This window comes from Cavia porcellus, unplaced genomic scaffold, assembly GCF_034190915.1.
Source record: "Cavia porcellus strain 051 isolate PalLab524CR breed Dunkin Hartley unplaced genomic scaffold, mCavPor4.1 scaffold_1, whole genome shotgun sequence".
Taxonomy (NCBI): Eukaryota; Metazoa; Chordata; class Mammalia; order Rodentia; family Caviidae; genus Cavia; species Cavia porcellus.
The window spans coordinates 122,163,551-122,185,329 of NW_026947484.1; positions in this window are offsets into that span (position 1 = coordinate 122,163,551).

A 21,779-nucleotide genomic window follows, 5' to 3' on the forward strand; every position below is an offset into this window, starting at 1 on the left:
TGCTTCTTAATACATTCTGTCAGTCTGTCTCTTTTGACTGATGAATTGAGATCATTTATATTGATGGTTATAATTGATATCTATGGGCAAATCCTTGTCATGTCACTTTCCTGTTGGCTCACTTTTGTCCCCCTCTGCTTAATTACCTACCTTGCCTGGAGGATTCATCCTGTTGGGGTTCATGAAGTTTTAATTTTCATTATTTTTTTTCTAGAATGTCCTCTGGAACATTTTGTAGTGCTGAATTTCTGGTCATGAATTTCCTCAGGGGTTCTTTATCATGGAAGTATCTATTTCTGCTGAAGTTTTGAAAGACTTTGGACTCAGGGTACATCATTGCATTGGAGGTTGTTTTCTTTTAGTGCTTGAAATACTTCACATCAAACTCTCTGCATATTTGTGTTGAGAAATTTGCTGTGATTCTGGTGGCTTTTCCTTTATAGGTGCATTTCTGAAATCTTGATTGTTATATTCTTTTGTATAGTATTTTTTTTATCATAGCTAATTGGAAATCTATATGTCTCACTTATCTGTATGTCAAATCTTTTACTCTGCTTGAGAAGTTTCCTAGCATTACCTCTTTCAACAGTTATTTTTATGTTGTTTGTGCTATCTCCTGATTTTTCATTTGCTTCAATCAATCTATATTTTTCTTAGCATCATCTAGCAGGTGTTCAGTTGACTTTTTGTGGCCCCTTGATTTTTTTTAAAGAAATCTTTCTTTTCATTGTCATTAACTATAATCCTACACTCCAGATCTGATATGCTGCCCTCAAATTGGTTCGTTCTGTTGCATATACTTTCTTTGAAATTTTTAATCTCTTGGATATCTGTTTGTATCTGTTTCATGGGTTCTACTCCTTTCCTACATTGGGAATTCATGATTTTTATCATTTTTCTATTTTTTTAAATCTTTCTCTGCTTTAGAGACACTAAGAATGTCTTTCATTCTTAGTGTCACCATCTCTGTAGTTATCTGAGAAACTGGTCATCATTTGATTTTTGTTCTAGAGTGTCATTCATCTGCTCTGTTACTTCCACTGTTTCCACCTTGGAGAGTCCAGATGTGTGGCTTTCTAATCATTCCACCTTTGTGTTCTGAGTTTGCCTTTGGTGAGCTGAAAGATTGAGATTGTATCTTGCTTAAATGTCTTCTCATTTCCTATGATTTTTTTTAGTTTGATTCCTGGATCAATGCTTCTAAAATGCTCATTGAAGGTGGTTTTATTGCTAGTATTTGTTATCCTTAGGAAATGACTTTGTCTCAGAGATTATTCCAGGTGTAGCTAGTTTTTCCATTTTGAGTTTGTTGTAAGATCCTGCCTCTTTAGCCTAGCCTCTGGTTCTTTGACATTGGCCTATAGAACTGCTTATGTCGCTTAGGCAATCTTGGTCTTGACATACCAGTAAGAACAATTGATTAGAATAGTTATGTCACCTTGATGAAAATAGTACAGTCAGCAATAACAGTAGCAGCAAACGCAGCCTAGGAAATTACACAGCCTGTGGTAACTATTAATTTGCCACCTTTAACCTATGTTTTTGATTATATATCAAAATGTAAAGCAAGGTAGAACATTGTATATAGTAAATATGCCCTCAATGCGGCAATTTTATCTTCAGAGGAGAAATTTTAACAAAGATTAGGGGGGAAAATAGAGAGATAAAAGAAAAGGAAGAGATTAGATGGAAGGTGGAGGACAGAGGAAGATTTGATGAATTTTGGGAAAGTGGTAAAGATGACAGGTGGGAAAGAAGAAGGAAGAAATAAAACAAGATCAGAACAAAACACCAACAGAAAAATTAAAAATGTTTATGCTTGTATAAAAAAGAACAATCAAGAAAAAAGAAAATAATAATAAAAATGAAAAAACAAAAAAAGAAAAAAAATGCAAGAAGAAAATATGTCCACTTCAGAATGTGTCTCTACTGTCACTAGCAGACAGAGTGGGCAGACAGAGCCCACATCCATGTTGACTGATTACTGGAAGCCTGCACCTTTAGTTTCACTGAAATTCAGTGTAGTTTCTGGCTGTGAAGCTAGAACTGAGTGTGTTTAGCTTGCAGCACTCCATGTGACTCCTCCCAGCTTGAACTCAGTTCCTTGACCTCCTGCTGGCTTGAGTTTGGTTCCACCTCACTGTGACACTGGGATACACTAGCTGGAGCTAGCCCACACTTGCTGTGTGTTTGAAGCTCAGTTGGCTCCTTTTCAAAGTGTCTAGCAGGCAATCACCCTCTACTGGGGTACATCTGAATTTAAATAACTCACCAGCCACTGCAGTCCACTGTGTCCACTGCTGGGTTCCACTGGTGGTTTTTTCCAAGGAGGCCTCTGGGTTTCCAGTATTCATCATAATTCTGCATGTTCGAGCTACCCCTCCTATACAGCGAATTTGGACTCAGGAAGAAATCACCTCTTGCTATTTACCCCTTCTACATTGAAGTCTCTCTCTTTCCTCTCATGATGGGCTTCAGTTTGCACTCAAGATCCTTGCTCAGTCCCAGTGGCTCTCTTCCTCCCTTCCTCTCTTCCTCACATTGCTGTATTCTAGGATCCAAATACCAAATCTTAGAGGGTGTTTCTCTTATGCTCACCATTCTGTTATCTTCCTGGAAGTTCCTTTAATGCCATGTAATCAGGCAGACAGTCTCATATATGTATGTGTTTTTTTTTTTTCCTTTATTGAGGAGCAAGCATAAGGACTTGTGCATACTAACTACTGGTCACCTTCTAAAAACTTTATTGAGATAGATGTATTTTCTGGCCCAAAATATGAATTTCTCTTGGTGAATGTCATTTTGACATTGAAAAGAATGGATGGTCTTCTACTGTTGGGTAGCCTGTTCCATATATGTAATTAAATTAATTGATAATGTTTTAGAGTTTTCATATGTTTAATTATATTTCTTTTTTATTTAATAGGAAGGAGCATTAGCATATCCAAATATAACTACTGGGTTTCTGTTCTTTTCCTTCCAGTTTTATTAGTTTTAGTTTCATATATTTAGAATTCATATATTTAGAATTTAGATGCATGTGCATTAAGAGTTTTATTTCTGCTTGATAACTTTTCTTATGATTACATTATGAATTGTCCCTATTTGTGTCTAATATAGCTTTATTCTGAAAACTACTTTAACTGACATTTGTATCCCATCTCTACCTTTCTTTTAAGTAGTATTTACAGAGCATACATTTTTCTATCCTTATACTTTTATCAATTTCCTTTTAAAGTGGGTATCTTATAATAACATATAGTTAGATTCTGCTGTTTGAAAATCCAATCTGACATGTTTTTAAAGTATAGTGTTTATGACATTTACCCTTAATGTAATTATCAATATTGTCTGATTTACATCTACCATGTCACTATTCCATTTGATTTTTTCCTCTTTTAAAAAAGCTTATTAATTTAAAAATGTTATTGGCTGGTTAATTTGCTAGCAGTTGATTTTAGGCTACAATGAAAAATATAATAATATTTATGCACTTATGCCATATGTTCTCATTCTGCATATTTTATAAATGTCATGATGTATTGTTTTAGATATTTTTAGGAAAATTAAAAATGAGGAAATGTATCTTTTATGCATGTTGTGTGTGTGTATATGACATTTACTATTTCATTATTTGTTGTAGATCCATGTTTCTCTAATTTCATTTTTCACTGTCAGGATCACTTCCTGTGCTAAATTACCTCTTTTTTTTCTTTTTTGCCACAGTACTGGCATTTGAACTCAAGCTTTCATATTGAGCTACATCTTGTCCTTTTTGTTACTTTTTTGTTTTTGAGACAGGAGCTCCTTAAATTGCTAAGTTGTCCAGGCTATGCTTGAACTTTTGATCATCATGCCTAAGCCAACCAGAGTGCTGGAATTACAGCCTTGTACTACCATACCCCACCTATTAAATTTCTTTTTGTATGGCTCTTTTGATGCTGAATGTTTTCAGATTTTGCTCATCTGAAAAGAAATCTATAGTTTGCTTACAGTCCTGAAATGTTTTGCCTCATTTTTTGCTGAGTTAGAATTATGGGTTGACTATTTTGCGTTGTTTTTTCCTTTTAGCATTTAAAAGAGGTCTTTCCATAATATTCTGGTCTGAATGCTTCTGATAAGAAATCGGCTGTCAGCTTTCTCTTTGTCACTCTAATACGATGTGCCTTTTCCACTCCTCTGGGCAAATAAGATTTTTTTCTTTATCACTAGTTTTCAGAAATTTGATTATGGCTTACCATAGTGACTCTTTTTTTCTTTTGCTTAGAGTTATTTTGATTATTGGACTTAAGTTTATATTTTTTTTTTATCAAATGAGAACAAGTTTTAGTTATCATTTCCTCAAAATTGTATATGTTTTTATAAACTTTGATGTTCTTCCATCTAGTATTACAATTATGTAGAGGTATCACCTCACAGGTCAATGTTTCTATACTTACTTTTTTCCAGAAATTTTTTTCTCTTTAAGACTTATTTTGAACAGTTAATATTGCTATGATTTCAATTTCAGTTTAACTGATTTTTCTTCTAATGTATTTTATTGTTAATCTTATCTATTCTTTTCAGATACATTTTTGCTTCTGTAAGTTCCATTTGCACTTTTAAAGACTTCAATATTTCTTTTCTTATCATCTCCAATTTTTCTTTTGTATCTCTGAGCACATTTAAAGACCTAAAGTAGCCTTTTGTAAGGGTTTTGTTTTGTTTTGTTTGGTACTGGGGATCAAACTCACAACCTCACACTTACCAGACAAGCGCTTGAACCACTGAGCTAAATCCCCAGCTTCTACAAAGTTATTTTCTACTCATTCCATCACTGCCTTTATTTACAGTGGTGACTTACTATTCACTGTTAATTGGTTCTGGGAGGCAAAAATGAATACTCACAATGAGAGACAAAATTTTTTTGACTGCAAGGGTAGTGAGTCACAAGGCAAAAGACATCGACACATTCTACCTTGTGGGCTGAGTATCAAACAATGAGAAGTGAGACAACATTTTCATGTCAAAATGTTTGGAGTACCAAATTGCACAACTTTCAAATGAGTCAAGTACTAGGTTATGACTGTGTACGTATATTCCTAGTCAATTAAATTTTTGACTTTTATAATATCTTTGCTTATCTCATAATTTTTTATTAGAAGCCAAAGCTTGTGAATTTTACTGTTTTGTAGTGAATGGACATCGTTTTTAGTAGCTGGATTTTGTTGCATTTCTTTAAAGAGGACTGGATTTGTCTTGGTGTGCAGTGAAGTAGCTTGTATATCAGTTTTATCGCTTCAAGGTTTGCATTGTGGTTGTGGAACTTAATTTTGAAACTAGTTTACTTACTACTAGCATATGATGCTTCTTTCAAAGATCACAGTTCTGTGCTGCCTTTTGTGTAATATCTGGAACAATTGTTTCAAAAAATTTGGCAGATTTTCTACTTGTAGAAGGGCAATGGGCATGAATTTTAGTCTGTTTTGGCTGCTATAACCAATTACCAGATTCTGGGTGGCTTATAAACAGAAGTGACTTATTTTGCATATTTCTGGAGGACAACAAGTCCACAACCAAGGTACCAGCAGATTTAGATCCTGGTTCACAAACGGTGTCTTCTGACTGTGTCCTCACATGGTAGAAGAAACAAGATAACTCTTTGAAGCCTTTTAATTTCATTCATGACCTAATCAACTCTTCCCCCAACACTGGTGTTTAGATTTCAGCATACGAATTTTGGCAAGACATATTCAAATTATAGCAACAGGTGGTATTTCATTTATAGGACAAGAAACTCCTTTAGTTGTTAATATAAGAAAATCTATTCTCTTGTATTTATTGTCTTCTAAAATTGTATGATTTTCATCTAATTCTAATTTAAGAAACTCTCTCATATTTTTTCGTTTTTTTTTACTTTATTTGTTAATATTAAGAAGAAAAGGTAAAACAAATTTTAACAACAAAATAATGAAAAAGTAACAATTGTTGATAAATTACACATCATTATCTTTAGTCACTCAAGTACAAAATATGGGCATAAAAATTTCTTCAATCAATATTAGCCCAACCTTTCCTATTCAGTGAACTAAGTGACATTAATGGTATAACTAACTTGCATTTTTTTCTCTTCCCTTCTATCCTTTCTCTTTTCCCCTATCTTAGTTTCTTCTTTTTATTGAACAGTTTCCTCCCATTTCACAGTGACTATTGTATATTTTGAACCTTATGGTTTCACATATGTCACTGTGGTGTGATGTTTTTCAATCCTGCTGGGAAGATACACAGAAGGGGAATACCTGGGTTGAATGGGACCTCTAATTCATATTTTTTCTTAGCTTAGTCACATACTTCCAGTGCCAGTCCATGGAACAGGTTGATACCATAATGACCTCTGAGCCTTCATCTTTGTGTTTTGATTCTAGATGAGTCAATCTACAGAGCGATAGGAGTATTGCTAGGATCCAGTGTCGAACTCACTTGGTAAACTATTACTGCACAGAAAACTGCTGATCACATTAGCATATCCCACTAAATTCAATGTAAGAATATCCTTGATTAACCTTCCACTGCTAGACCTCAAATTGTATGTGTCCACTTAACATGAGAAGATGTAATAAAGAAGTCATAGTGACAAAAGACACTGTTCTTAATGATTCATACCAGGTATTACAAAATTCACAGAAATGTAAGATCATTAAATGCATTGCTCGGGTTTCTCTCAGGGACTTGGAGCCTTTTGCAAATGAGACTTGTCACTTGTGCTTCATCCGCCTCACAGTAACTCTACCACTAATTTTCCTACAGGTATTTTAAAAGCATGGACATTCTATGGTACATATGGACTCAAAAATTTGGGATTCTTCATTAACAACTATAATCTTGGGCTGACCTATTAATTTTTAAAGCATTGAAAACAGGAATCAGGAGGTGGTTCTTGGTATGACTCTTACTTCAGGTATCTAATGCAGACAAAATCATATCAGTGCTTAGTTTATCCAGCCCTTTGGAAAAAAAACTGAGTTTAGTAAGAAGTTGGGTTAGGAAGGAAAAAGATCCCTTGTATAAAATAGAGTTCTTAATGATTATAATACAAAAGCAGTTAAACAGGGGCTGGGGATTTAGCTCAGCGGCATAAGCGCCTGCCTTGCAAGCAGGCAGTTGTGAGTTCGATCCCTGGTACCGATTAAAAAAAAAAAAAAAAAAAAAAAGCAGTTAAACAAAAATTTTAATTCAAAAGTGGAAATTATTCATTTGATTTTAATTTTTTGCTTAAGTGATAGTTCTTGTCGATCTATCTTCCTCTGTTATTAGAAATGAAGAAACTGTAAACTTGATTTTCTTAACTCAATTTGCTGCAGTGTAGTCCTACCAGTAACTAAATTTTTATTGAATATTATTACAAGTGTTTTATCTTAACAGATTTGATATCAATGGTTTATTCATATTTTTCTTATGGAAAAATGCATGCGATCTTTTTTATTAAGGAAATATTTTGTTCTTTTAAAGATAGCCTTCTCAACATAATGACAATCTCCATGTCTTAGATGTAGTAGAGTTTAGTTCCTTGTAAGTAACAAAAGAAATTTTTCTGTACACTGAATAGCAACATTCAGACTATAGTAATGCCTGGCTGATGCTAGGACATTCAGAATCATCTTCCTGATTTGAGTGTTCATTCCTTTTTTGAATTGCTGATTAAGAGAACAAATTTACTGACAGACTTTTTCTCTTGAATTTCATGTAATCAGTGTTGATTGGCTGCCTTCAGTTAGTATAATAGTGAAGAATGAATGGAAATAGTAATACTTTCTAAAATGATAAATTTAAATAAATTAAAAGATAAAATGCTTAGATAAATTTCAGAGATGGCACAATCTCTGTGACCCTAAGAAAAGGTTCTAGAATTTAAATTGGGTTTTTCAGTTTGAATAAATTGAAAGAAGGCCAGAAATAAAATAGCAAAACAAACAAAGAAATAACCCTAAGAAAAGGAAAAGTAAAAAAAAAAAAAAGTAAACAAGCATTATTTATTTTTGTTTAATTTACTTTCTATCTGCATTAAGTTTTAATTTTTAACTGGTTTATTTATTTATTTATTGGTACCGGGAATCAAACTCATGACCTTGTGCTTGCCAGGCAGGCTCTGTGCTGCTGAGCTGTAACCCCAGCCCACTTTTGTTTAATTTAACTAATTCATTCTTTTCTGAGTATTTGGCTAATGAAGAATGTGAAAACAAATAAACAGTTATATCCTCAAATAAAATGATAATCTAAGAAATGGGAAATGTCATTGGCAAAATAACTAAAGAGAATGGGTTTTAATGGATACAATTTATATCATACTCTGTCATTTAAATATTGTCAGAGCAACAAACTTTGGTTCAGCAAGATCTAGGTTTAAAATTTAACTCTGCCTCTTCCTATTGATGTGACTTTGATTCTATTGAGTATTAATTCATTTATGTCTTTTTTTCCCTGAATTTCACAGATATAACCATAAGCGTTCCACCAGTAAATTTATTCTCACTAGCTCTGGAAGGATTTCACTACCATTGGCACTACCAAATTAACAGAGGCTTGGCTTTGTCTCCTATACAGGTTTTGATCTTGTTGTCCCACAAATAACAATAAGACTGCATTAATCCAATCTAGATTACTAGGCTGCAGTTCTCTTTCCTTGTTTACAAGCATCAAATTATTTGATTACATTGGCTCTCTATCTTCCCACAATCACAGCTACATGTAACATTCTTTTGGAAGTAGCTACTTTAGAGAATCAGGCTCCTATAATTTTCAGTTTCCTTCTACCTTTCACATGAGGGGCCAACTGTATCCTTTCACCTAGGACTCTGAGGATTCCTAGCATAAGGAATTTCATTGCTGAAACTGGAAAAATCCCAAGTGGAGGAAAATGAGTTTGTCATCCTTTACTGGCCTGGTCCAGAACTCTCTCCTACTCCTCATGTCTTTGTCATTGAAATCTTAACATATCTGTAGCTTAGTTTAGTCAAGCACTGGCAGCTTTCTCAATACTTTAAGCATTAAAAGATATAATAAGTACAAGAGCTGAGTTCCTCAAATGTGTTAGTGAATACCAAGTGAAGATGTTGAGCCTTTTTGAAATTAAAAGAAACATCAAGTTGTAACTTAAAATCCCTCACTGATTAAAAATTTTGAGACCAGTACAAAAATCCAGATGGCTAGAATGAAAGGTTTATATGTCAGAAGTAAAGCTGAAGAGTAGATTTTTACCTTGATCTTTTAGCAATAGTATGTGTGTATACATGAATGTGTGGATTTGTGTTTGGGGGGAGAGGATTAAATGCTCTAAAAAATTTTTGGAAAAGTCTGTAAAGATAAGGGAGTAACTGAATAAAGCAGCTTAATAACGGGAAATAATTAGTAGAGTGTTACAGGTTTTGTTTTTAATCATAAATTTAAACATGTCTGTTTTTCATTCTATCTGGATGAGAACCTAATATAACATAAGATATAAATATAATACATCAATATTCCATGAGGAAATTTGAGATACATTAGAAAATTACCAGAAATAGAGAAAAAAGAAAATGACTACAAGGTTATATTTGTGCAATTAATATTTTTTTAATCGGTACTGGGGATTGAACTCATGACCATGCGCTTGCAAAACAGGTGCTTATATCACTGAGCTGAATCCCCAGGCTCTGCAATTAATATTTTAAAAGAATTCTAAATTCATTAAATATTTTTGATATTCTTTTGCTTGACATCTTATGACAATTGGTCTCTTTTGCATTTGATAACATTGACAAAATACATTGTAAACACTGACTTATTTTTCTCTTTTATATTTTTATTAGCACATGTTTGCAATACATAATGTCTACATTTCTTATATGGAGTTGGAACATGTTCATAACATCACTTAATTTCTTTTTTATTCCCTATCCCTCCCTTTCTTCCCCATCCCTGCATCTTTTGATCCCTTTATCTTTGAGAAAGATCTGTCCATGTGCTTCCTATTATCTGTCTTTCATTTTGATCTTTATTTGTACATTGGGTTTCTCATTGTCTTAGTTTCTTTTCTCTCATTGCTGAGAAAAAATGCCTGGTGTCCAAATTTAGGGGAAGGAAGGTTTATTTAGTTCAGTTTTTGGAGGTTTCAGTCCATACTCAGCTGGCTACAAGGCAGGGTGGTATGACTAGGGTCATCCATTCATATTGGCAGCAAGCAACAAAAACAAACAGGGTAAAAAAAAGAGAAAGGCACATCTCCTTCCCCCCCTTACATTGTATGCCAGCCATCCGGCCCTAGGTAGGTGCAGCACTCACACTGCCAATGGCAGTGCTAGACAACAAACCAATCACGAATGCTAGATTCAGCCACCTCCATGACTCTATGAGGCTTGTGGGGCCATCCAAACACAAACATAACTCTCATACAAGATAAACCATACAATATTTGATCAATACAAGATCAAACTGACTTACTTCACTTAACATTATGGCCATAGGTTGCATTTTAATTATATGGCTCTATAAAATGTAAATTTTTCCTGATAGCCAAAGAAATGTTGCCTAATTTAAAGCTCCCTCCAGCACACATACACACCCAGGACAAATTAGCTATGCTTGAGACTAACAAGTCTTTCTCTAGAGGAAATGGTACTTTCACTTAGAAGTTTTCCACTAGAATAAAACCATTTTGAGGGAAGCAACATGTTCCCACTTCTCCCTTCATTTTCATGCTTAGAAATAAGTCAATGTTCCTAAGGTCAAATGACTGAAGCAAGATGAAGGTAACAAATGAACAAAAATTGCAGCAATACAGTTTTGTTAGATAGTTTTGAATTTCTGAATCAGTGTCAATGTGCAGGTCAAATATTCAAAAGAGTAAATTCTAAACTGATGACTTCAAGGATTTCTATGTAGTCTGTAAGTCCTGGCCCAGTACAATATAGAGAATTATTAAGAGAATTGATACAGAATTATTGATTGATCAAATCCATTCACTCAACAAACATTTATAGAGTGGCTCCTATTTTCTACATATAAGACACATTTGTAATCAGTAGGAATATTGTCAAATACATACTAATATTGTAGAGTCTACTGTGCAGAACTTAAAAAACAGCGTTACAGAGTTTAGATTCTAACAGGAGACAGACAAAAAATACATAGGGTATCAGCTACAAGTGTTACAAAGAAATTAAAAAGAGGCCTCATCAGTTTAGGGAGTGAACCAGAATTGGAGGAGGGTGGCTCTGCTGCTTGGTGGGAGCCCTGAAGTAAGTGAGAAAATGATGGAATGACCCTGGAAGGCATCTGAGAAAGAGGCATACCGCTAAGGGGGCAATTGTTACGGTCCTGAGATAGAAATGCTGAATGTATTTGAGAAATGTAGAGAGACTGTTATGGTAGGAGCCAGGAGAGAAGAGGGAGAGTAGCAAGAGATGAGTTCAGAGAATTGGGGCAGGGTGGCAAATTTTGCAGGGCCTTATGTAACACAGTAGAGATCTGGGGAATTTACTTTCAGTGAGATACCTTTAGAAGCAGAGAATTGCCTTTTTTGATTCAAATGTCCATAAAATAAATTGTCACCATCCCTGTCTTAACTGATTATGGAGATGGATTTATACTTTGAGGGTTTTATTTTTAACCTTAAAAGGGATCAGTTTGTTGAGATTACTAATTCAAGCCTGGCAAAGACTTGCTTGGTAATATGGCAGTGGCTTTAGGTGCCAAACATCTTAGAACAGTTTGATCATTTCTCAGATTATCATCTTTCTTTAAAATGTTTGTCATACACTTTTTTTAGTTATTTACTCAACATACACTTACATGGGAATTACTATCTTCCAGGAATCATGCTAAGCAACTGGGAGTATAAAGACTTATATAAGACCTTTCTTTAAAGAACTCATCATCAAATAGGGAAAACAGATTTATAAATAAATAATTGCAAGATGATATGGCAAATGCCTGTACATAGTAAATTCTCACTAAATGCTTGTTTAAAAATGCATGAATGATGCTACTGCTGTGAATGAAATGATTATCTCTATCTGAGAAAGTGATGAATGGAGGAAAGATTCATATTTGATCACCTATCCCATGAGAAGGGGAAATTGTCAGTCTAGTTCACTCCATCATCTAGCCCAGAATCTAGCAAATAGTTGGTGTTCAGTAAAACATTATTAGGACAACAAGTGAATGAAGAGACAGTTGAGCCAAGTCTACAGGAGAAATAAGATTTGCTTGGGCTACAGTTGCACATTATTGGCAAAGAGGACGATATATGTAAAAGGTATACAGAGAGAGATGTGGAAATGTATGACCCGTATCAGTAGTAAGTTTAGATTCTGATGTAAAGTACTCTGTCAAATCTATATTTGAGACATCATTTTTGGTGCATAATGAATGCCTCTTTTGGGTGTATTTAATATGAATCTATGTATCTATGGCATTATTAATATATCTATGTATTAGGCAGTTGAAATATTTACATTTTAACATGAAAACTTCTTTGTTGTTTAACTTCTTTTAAATAGTATATTTTTAAGCTAGAAAAACTCTGAAATCAGGATAGGTAGCATCCTCCCAATACAATCCTCCCAATACAGAGATTAATTTACTTGGGAACACCCAGTGAAAAAAAAATTTACAGATTCTGCCACATGGTAAAATGTATTATCTTGTCCATTCATTGTGCAGTTAAACCTTCATGAAGGTGTAGCAAGCCCTGGAAGTGATTTCAATGAAATTACAAAGGAAATGGAATAAAATTCATTTAAAACTGGTTCACACCAGCTCTCCAGCGTGTACTATTAACTGCTAAGATCAAGTCACAAGACATTATTTGGAGGAGAAAGGGTTTAGTGAACCCTAGAAATTGGGTTTGATTTATGCCAGAAAATCTGCCTTTTCACTGCTTGAGATTTCTATGGAAGAGAGCCACAGTCTTTTACCAAATGGTTTCTAAGGAAACCCCTTATAGCACAGCATCTGAAAACAATTTGGTTGTTAATGAGAAATGGTTCTCACGGTGGGAAAGTGTTGACTGAAAGAAAAGCCTTCTGGATTTGGCAGTCAGTCTGCAAAACGTGTTTACTGTTTTACAGTTATGTTTATAAAATTTCTACATAGAATAAAATTTTTAGGTCTTTTTTCACAGTCATTTTAACTTGTAAGCATGTTTTTTTTAATGTTAAGGCAATAGAAAAGTTTTTGCCCTGAAACTGTAGACACTTGAACTTGCAAATGTATTCAAACAAGTTACATTCCAGAATCTGTCCATTCCATTGAGTTTTTCCATCTGTTTTGGAATTCCAACATTTTAGAATTAATATATTATCATTAAATTAAAACTACATTAAATTATTTTGCATAGAATACATCTAAAATAATAAAACACTGTGTGGAATTTATATATTTTTAAAATGTAATTTGAAATATGTATATTTTGAAATGAGCTGTATTTACTTTGTCTTTTAAGTTATTCCTTCCCAAAAAGTAATTAATTGCAGCATTTTAACAATAATTATTTCATAATAATTTTAAGATTTAATTTTAATATTGAAGTAAACACTAAACCTGTAGTTAAAAAATAAATGTTAGATATATAGTAATTCCTCTGAATGTACCTATTAGATCAGATTCCAAAATAACCATATTTATACTTTCTAGATAATCTTTAAGTAATAAAACCAAAGGAAATTCACTTAGTCATTTCAGAGAGATTTTTATCTCTACCACTCTTTGGGAATTTGAATCCACATATGGCAGGAACCAAAAAGTGACTATTTGAAATTCAAAAGAAAACATTCGGAAATATTTCTTTCCCCAGAAACACTGTAAAGTTTTAGTCTATGTGAAAATATAATAGTTGCTCAGTCACTTGAAAGTGATGGCATCGCTTTGCTCATAGTTGCCATCAGTCCATCTGTCCTTCAGTGTGCTTTCTGCTTTAGACTTTTGTACAGGCAGAGTTGCCAAGAGTCTTCTTGTTGTGCTCAGTTGTTTTCCTCATTTGACCCCTACCTCTTTTCTTTTTCTTCTTTGAACTTCCTCCACTTTGGACAGCTGCTTTCATTTGAGGCTTTGCTTTGGACAGGGAAAAAATTCTGCCAATGGAAATAGGAAAAATAAGGAAATAGGAAGAGTTGCAAGTGCTTTGCATGTGTTGCAGCCCTCTGGCCGTCCACACTGGGGGCTTGTCATCCCTTTGCTAGCAGGTTGAGAGGATGTCTGCAGTTAGAAACTGGCTCTAAGTGATCAGAGATTACCCAAGAGCCAATTTCTACCCTCATCCTAGAATCAACGAATTCAAAAATTGTTTGTGTTGAAAGAATCAGGAAGGTGATTATTTATAATTATTTACCACACTGCATCCTTGGACAGCACATATTTAGATCTAGCTAGATCTATGCTATTGTCAATATTGTCTGGATATAATAATAATGACATATATTTTTATTATGACTTTATTTTGGTTCCTGGAGTCGAACTCAGGATCTTGTGCTTGCCAGGTATGCGCAGTGCCACTGAGCTTATATCCCTGACCTTACAACATTTAAGAGTGACGGAATATGGCTTTTTATTATCTCATTCCTTATAATACACAGAAACTCATCATTATTAATTCATGAACAAAATGAAGTAAACATTTTTATAAGCAAAAATAACAACAAAAAATACCTTATAGTTGTTGTTAATCCAGTGTGCTGGATTTATGTAGTTTAATGAGAACTTATCTGAGTGGTTTCAAAAGAGAAGAGATGTAGTACTTGTCTTTGTGGGTGAAACATCAGGAGAGTTGAGTGATAGAGCTCTCTGGAAGATATGCTCATCATGGAAACATAGTTTCTGCCTCACTCAGCCCAGTTAACTTAGTTCTATTTCTCTTTTTCCTTCTATCCACTACAGCATTGCAGGTGGCTCTTGCAGATGTGACAACAATCTAAGGAGGTACCTCTAATCTCTGTGTTAGAAAGAAATTCCATTTATGTCACCTCACACCGTCACATATACAAGTGAGTGAAGAAATTGCTCCAGTGAAATATTTCCCCCCTGTGACCCTTATCTGAGTGCCCTTAGTTGTTACTATTGGAGCTGGTTACATAAAGGGCAGGAACCTCATGTGAGCAACAAAAAGCATTCACTGAGTCAAGGAGAAGGCCACATTTTCTTATCTTGGAAAAGTTTTCAAGATAAATTCAATTCAAAATAGTCTAGTTAAGTGATTGCTGTGTGCTGGACTCTTCACTAGTGTCTTAAGAGAGAGCTCACAGAGTAGAATCATGATAATCTCTCTCCTCAGAATTTGGAGTTTTAGATAATTTCCCTAGATTTTTGAGTAGCGCTACCTTTTTCATTTAACATATCTCTAATGAATGCTCTATCTGATGTTAAAAGTGGCAAATACGATAACGGATAAAATAAGAAACCCATCTTTGAGAAAGTTGCAGTATAGTGGAGGAGGGGGATACATGAAAGAAAAATTGTATAGAAAAATTTATAGAAATGAGTACAAAACATTCTTTCTGGAACATTTAATTTCTGAAGTTGATAGATCTTGCCATTTAACAATAAGAATACATCTAAGGTGTTTAGCATGTACCAGATTTTTGTGGCATATTGAATGTATACAAAAGATGTTATTTTATTTATCATCACCTTTGTCTTTCTTATTTCAATATTCTCATGCTAGATATTAAGTACAAATCTAGTCCTTCCATATTTGCCCTCTTTAAATGTCTCATGAAGAAAAGTCAATTTGTTTTTCAGATGAATGAGACTTTCTATACGTTAGCATGTCGTTATCACTCGTGTTTTTGTACAGTGAGTAAAGATTACATGCAGTCACAAACACAAGATGTATGAAAAGTTGTGTTAGCTGAGAGAAAATGGAGAGCTTTTTATTCTACTTCCTCTTACTTCTATTTCAGCAGCTTTTCTCTTTTTGGCAAATGAGTATTGAATCTTTTTTATTGTGAATCTTACAATAATGAAACTTCATTTAAACAAAGTATAGTTTAGTAAGTTCTGCTCTGCATGACTGATGCCATTGTGGATATCCAATTAACTGTTATAGCAGTGCCTTTTTACCTGCCCCATAGCTACTTGGGGCTGGAGAACTGTTGTGGGAAGACTGTCCTGAGTATTAATAGGTTGTTGTTACCACCTACCACAAATAATGGCATCCCTTCAGACAATGGAAATGTCACCAGACATTGCCAAATATCTCCCAAAAGTAATATTGTCCCCAGTGGAGAAACATTGTTGCAGGTCATCTGACCATTGATTTTAAGGTGATGGTCCATGAAACGTGACTAAAGGGTGACTTTTCTTCTGGTCTGTGGACTTTTCCTCTGGTATTTTCAGCCTGCCATGCTTTTTCAGTTATTGGGTGCCTACATTGTGTGAGGTAAGAGCAGAACAATGGAACAAGGTAGTCTTGCCCTGAAATAACTTTTAGTCTAACAATTTGCAAAAAAGTTGACTTCTCAGTTTTGGGTAAATTGTGAGGTGATTCTTTAAAGCAGTGCCTTCAACTTCATAGGTAGATTTATAAATGTCTAAAATCAGCCATTGGAAATCTATACTTCTTAAAATTTTTTCATTGAAGAGTTGATTCTTGTGCAAGCAATATTTTGAAATTTGTTGCTTTATTTTCCTAGTACACATTTACTTAAATTTTATGTTTAAAGTTTTTTTCTCTAAATCATTTGTAAACCGACACTTGTGTTAGGGATTTAGGGGATAATAACAGCACCTGTTCTGACACATAGATATCTTACTGTTTGGACAGCTGTCCACACTTTGAACGTTTGTACAAGCACATTCAATTTAAAAAGAATAATTATGTGATGAAGCAGATCTTTCAACTATATAATTGAAGCTAACCTAAATGTTCAATTTACTACTATGAAGTATATAAAAACGTTAAAAGGTATCAATCCAAAATCATATCACTAAACATTATACTTTACTTAATATCAAATATAAGGCAACATGTATTATTTAATGCTGAATTTAAACTAAGATATTGGGCAACTTAGTTATGTATTACTAAAGAATTAATTTCCAGAAGTAAATATTTCCCTCATATTTATCTAGTTCTTTACATGTCAGAGTGATTCAGTGATGTTGTACTAAGAATATAAGTTTTTCAGTCTTCTGTGTTCTAGTAAAGAAGCTTGAAGGAGATCTAGTTACTTATATTTTTAATACTACCTTTTTCATTGAAGTCTTTTATATGAAGATTTTTATTTTACAACTCTAGAATTGTTCTGTGTGTATCTATATGTAAATTATTTTATATTTTACCTGAGGCTTCTATATATTGAGTGCTTACTAAACGTCAGCAGCCATGCTAAATGCATTATACATGATGAATTTGCTCTAAGAGCTTCATCAAAAGTTAGACAGTGAGTTCCAGAACCCGAATGGTGCAATATATTTAACATTGTTTGGGCAGCACAAAAAATTGGTGCTTGTTATCGAAGCCATTTGTTGCCTTAAGATGACAATGTAGACATTTATCTTTACATTCCAAAAACACTAGGAGAGTTTTGACTTGTTGAAATAGGATCCAGTGATCTATCTTAATCTATTTTGGTGAAAAGGGCAGATTGAAATTTGTCTGATTCCCAAACTTAAGAGGTTTTCCTATTATCTCAATTTTTCTCTACCACTAAACTAGATAGATAGGTGGTACAAATGTAACATTAAGTAACAATCACATCACAATCATGAAATAAGAACACTTAAATAGTTCAAGATAGTTGGCTTTAATTCTGCTAGTATAGCTTTTGTAAGTCATATGACTAAATCAGATTTGTTGGAGAATTTGAAAATGGAGATTTTTAAAAGCAACACTTTTGAATAATGGAAAACAACTTGGTATCTTCCCTTACTCATTTTATACTGCATTGATTACTGGTTGCTCCCTGATAAAATATGTAAGTTACAGTACAAAGCTAAACATGTATTATAAATTGCTCATTTTTGGAACTAATTTATGAAGCATATTTGCATGCGGATATGAAATAGAGTATGAGAGAGATAAGTGAAACAGGTAAATCATGATCTACAAATGTCTGATCTATAAATCTCCAAATTTCAAAACAGGACAGTGAATCAATAGTTCATTTAATTGGGGCACCTAAGGGAGGACGGGGAACTAAGAGTGCTATAGTAATCTTTCCTATTTTACAGATGAACAAAAATGGGTCATAGAGAGTTAAATAACTGTTCCAAGGTTGTGTAGCTGGAAGCTCCAGCTCCAGCCCTGCTAATCATTGTGCTGTACTGCCTCTCAGGTTTCTATGGCTTTGTTTCAAAAAAAAGTTCCTCATAAACTTTCACATTAGAACAAAGCTTCATGTCACTAGAGGTCTAAGAATATAACTTCTTCCAATAGATATTGGGAACAGAAGGTGACATCCATATGAGATGGCCTTTTTGTGCCAGAATTTTGTTCTAGACAGCTCATCACATTTCACTATTGCCAGGTTTAGTCCTGATGTGCTCTTAAGTCTGATTGTCTCTAAATAAGTGTTGCAGAATGAATTAGTGGAAAAATTTTCCTTTAAAATATATTCTTGGGGCTGGGGATTTAGCTCAGTGGCATAAGTGCCTGCCTTGCAAGCAGGCAGTCGTGAGTTCAATCCCTGGTACCGATAAAAAGGAAAAAGACACACACACACACATATACATATATAAAATATAATATATACAATATAATAATTACATATAATATATATACTTATATATATATATTCGTGACACTAGGCTAAAAGTATGAAAGGTAATTTTCCTTAAAGAAATACCGCTTATAAAAGACTTTTATGTAACAGCTCTTTCTCCAATGTTCTAAATGTTACTATGGCCCGGTAAAGAAGTGAGTACACTTTCAAAAGTAAATAATTTCTTACTAGTGGATATGGCAAATCTGTTATCGTCACTTTGGGCATCTAGTATGAGAAGAATCCTAAACAATATGCGGATATGTATTGTTGACACCTCAAGTCTTGGTCCCCTTAGGAGCCCTGTTACCTGAGAGCAGAGCAAAGTCAGGATCACTATCTTCAGGGGCCACTGACCCAAGGTTGAATTGTAACTGTGAGGTACACTATGACATGACTATCATATTATGCAATTCCTTAATTGACTCACCTGAAAATGAGAATAATTATTCCTACCCATAGGATTGTTCTCTGAGTCACAGAATGGTATGTATTGCACATCCTCAAATAAATTGTATTATTTTGTTCTCTTTTTATATCTGCAGCTTAGTTGCAGGTGTAAAAGGAACAGTGAAAAGAGGAAGAGAGGGAGGAAGGAAGAAAAATGAAATGCAAGTGGCTAAGTTTTAAAACTTAACCATCATTACTAAAATATTGATAGCTCAAATAGTGTTCTTATGACAAAATTTTTATATTTTGCTTGTCTGCCTTTCTTGATAGTAGTTTATTCCCCAAGAATAAATGGTGATCCTTAGCAATTCTAAATTTATATTTTACCAGTTACCAGTCTAACTAACATAAAAAGGACAACTCTTCTCAGAAATACACACAAAAGTCTTGGCTTACTTAACTGAACCAAATATTACATGTTTACATTCCTGAAACAATTTTATGTCCAGAGGGGTTCAATGTTCTAACAGTCCAAACCCAGAAAACATATTCAACCTGAAATCAGGGATAGTTTCAGCTCCATCAGAAGCATAAAGATAGGAGTTACAAGAAGCATCATTCCCAAAAGCAAAGTGGAAATAGTTCTATCAAAAGAAAGGAGAACCAATGTTAAAGATGGCAAAATCAGAAATATCTACTAAATAGTCAGCTACTTATTAGATATTTTGGGCTGCTTATGAATTCCTATAAACTCATTATAATAAAAGAAATCACTCTGTTTAACAATTTTACTCAGAAGTGTTTCCAGTTTAGATATAGTAATATATGTCCTTTTCTTGCTTCAAGATGAGCATAACATACCTATGTGGAAATTTTACAAGCCTCAGTTTTATTTTCATTGTGCTTGGAGTTACCCAACCAATTGTGTTTACCCTTCACCAGGGTATTTCTGATTAAAATAACAAAAAGTTGTTTTTGGATAAATTTTTCTCACTCAAGTTCCAGAAGCAAGAACAAATTTACTTCTTTGGACAGGCTTTTTCAGTTTTTTTGTACTTATTTGTAACTCCCAATAACTATGTAGACACCACTACTCTGGCTTCTGTTTTTCAGTTTTACTCTAGCTGCAATGATACGGTACATGTAAGTGCTCACTATGGGCCCTGAAGTATCTTAGGAACTGAAGTAAGATTCAGGGACATCTTGGGTTTTGTAAATTGTGGGCTGAGTCACCTTATACCTTTGCAAATAGTAAGATACAGTAGTAATAGGGAATGGGGTTGGGAAAGACTGAAGCATTTCCTCTCCAGTGGACGAATCATGGCAGTAAATTATCCTGAATTCATGGATAAAAATACTGAGCAAGGTCTGCAAACTCCACTCAGGCTAATCACTGCTTCTTTTTGTCAATAAAATTTTATTAAAACACAGCAACACTCATTTGCTTAATTATTGTCTGTGGCTGCGTTAGTGCTTAAAGGCCAAATTGAATACTGTGACAGAGACCCTCTGACCCTTAAGACCTAGAATATTTATGATCTGACACATTATAGAGAAAGTTTGTGATACCTGTTCTAGAGTAAGGAAGATATAGTTCAGTTCTAAACAAATTGTTTATTGAGCTAAGTTTAAAACATATTTACTATCTTAGTCACAAGGAACACTGGAAAATTAAAATAATCAGTTCTCAAAAAAAAGTTTACCTCCCTGTAAAAAGTTCTTGCAGGACCAGTGCAAGAAGAAGCAGAATCATTCTATTTCTTTTTTCAGAGTCATTCTTTTTGCAGTGAATACCAAGTGTGGGGCCAGAATTTGTACTGAGTCAGTATGTTTAAGATCTTCAAAAAATGATGTAACTAATTCCACTTCAAAGGTGTAGGGCCATTAATTCAGATTTCCCTTTTGTTACTATCACCTGGGAATGGAGAACTGCTTTAGAAAACAAACAGGTCACTGAATAGGGATATTTTCTGCTAGCCCAAGATCGAATGTGGTTATAGAGAAGAGAGACTTAATGGAAAAAGAGGACTTTGGATCTGGCATGGTGGTGCATGCCTGTAATCTCAACACTTGGGAGCCTGAGGCAGGAGGATTGCCATCATTTCAAGGCCAGCCTGAACTACACAATGAGTTCAAGTTCTGGCTGAACTACCTAGTGAGACCCTGCCTTGAAAAAAATAAAGAAAAGGAAGACTTCGTTACTATTGACTTTTACTTAGAGATATACTTCAGTGAAGTTAAAAGTGCCAAAGTAGTATCTTTAAGTCCCAACATACTGTAGCATCTTTTTCCATTTTCGTGTTACTTAGGCTCTCACAGGGATCCTTCTCTCCTTCGTGCCCATGGCTTATAACGTGGTGCTAGAGTCTCTACAGATTGACTTATCCAATCTTATGGCTTAAATTAATTACTCTTTCCTATGTACTCTTATTTCATCTTACCATAATATAATAGCATATATTACCTTGTATTTCAATTCTATGTGCACATGAACTCTTCGCCATACTAGGCTCTACTTTAGAGCAGCATTTTAGCCTTATCCCAAGTTTATCTCTAACCCCTTGGTAGTGAATGTTTAGTTCTAATACCTATTGACTCAAATTGATTTAAATTAACTTAAATGGTACTTATTACATCCTGATGAGATTACAGTAAATGTAGGGCTGGAGAATGTAG